Source organism: Convolutriloba macropyga, chromosome 12 (assembly GCF_964194025.1).
Source record: "Convolutriloba macropyga chromosome 12, txConMacr16.3, whole genome shotgun sequence".
NCBI classification, from domain to species: domain Eukaryota; kingdom Metazoa; phylum Xenacoelomorpha; order Acoela; family Convolutidae; genus Convolutriloba; species Convolutriloba macropyga.
Window position 1 is genome coordinate 45,064,623 of NC_134479.1, and position 966 is coordinate 45,065,588.

Genomic DNA, 966 nt, shown 5'->3' on the forward strand with positions numbered 1-966 from the left:
TTAAAACCATTTGGCAGCAAATAATGAAAAAAACTCGAAAACTAATTAGTGAAATCGTTCATATCTTTAAAAGAGTACAGATTTAAAAGTCAGGCAAGTTCTGGTTGCAAAAGTCATAAGTTTGATAATCTCCATATGTCTGCTATATTGCGGGAAGATTGTTATTTTATTTGATAATTTCCACTCCGATAATGTATCCTCTTGACCAGATTTAAGCAAACGCCTTCAATTTAGGCACCATGTTCTAAATTTGGCCGACTCTGCCAAAAAAATTGTTTAACTTTCCTAATATGGTTTTTTAAGCAGAACAAAAATGGACGGCCGCCTACGCGATTTTTAGAATGCCACAAAAAATATTAAACAGGCTGTGCCATTTTTACTCAGCTTTGAAAAGACTGTCAAAATAAATTTCAACATCAAACATAATTTTTTTACCATTACTAGAAGGGTGCCTAAGATCAAAGGCACTCGAATATGCCATCTCCAATTTTTGGAGGAGTTTTTCAATTCGCGGTTTAAGATGTGAACACGTTTCGATGGTAAATATCATCAGAGTGAATGAGAAAATATGTGACACGGCGTAAATTTATTGTCAGTGTTAATTTAAGGAAGAACAATCAGTTTTCCTCAAAACTCGCCTGAAAATCAGTGGGTCAGCTTTTCCGCTCTTCAAGTTCCAACAGTGTCATATTCTTGGCACAGATCCAGCCATCTGGTTAGTACATCAATTTCTTAAACTAATATACTTCAAAAAATTATCGCTGCTATAGCTGATCATGGAAAATTTGTCGCAGACATTTTTCGGTGAACAATTTGGTAATGAGGTGGACATGAAATTAAGTTTACCTCGAGTTCCTCTTTCGGTTTAAACTTTATGCCAATTTTAACATCTAGATTTAAACCAAAAATAACATTTACAGTTCACGAATGCGCACAACTTTAATCGTTCTCTCTCTCTCCCCGGGT

The 966-nt window shown here is 35.1% G+C and overlaps 1 long non-coding RNA gene across 1 annotated transcript in view; it reads left to right on the forward strand.

Annotated features, from left to right (window-relative positions):
- The first annotated feature begins 554 nt into the window (after positions 1-554).
- Positions 555-966, forward strand: part of LOC142350721 (uncharacterized) — a 3,636-nt gene continuing 3,224 nt past the window's right edge. Inside the window, exon 1 of the long non-coding RNA XR_012760900.1 lies at positions 555-715. This is a non-coding gene — a long non-coding RNA (uncharacterized LOC142350721). The remainder of the gene's footprint in view (positions 716-966) is intronic.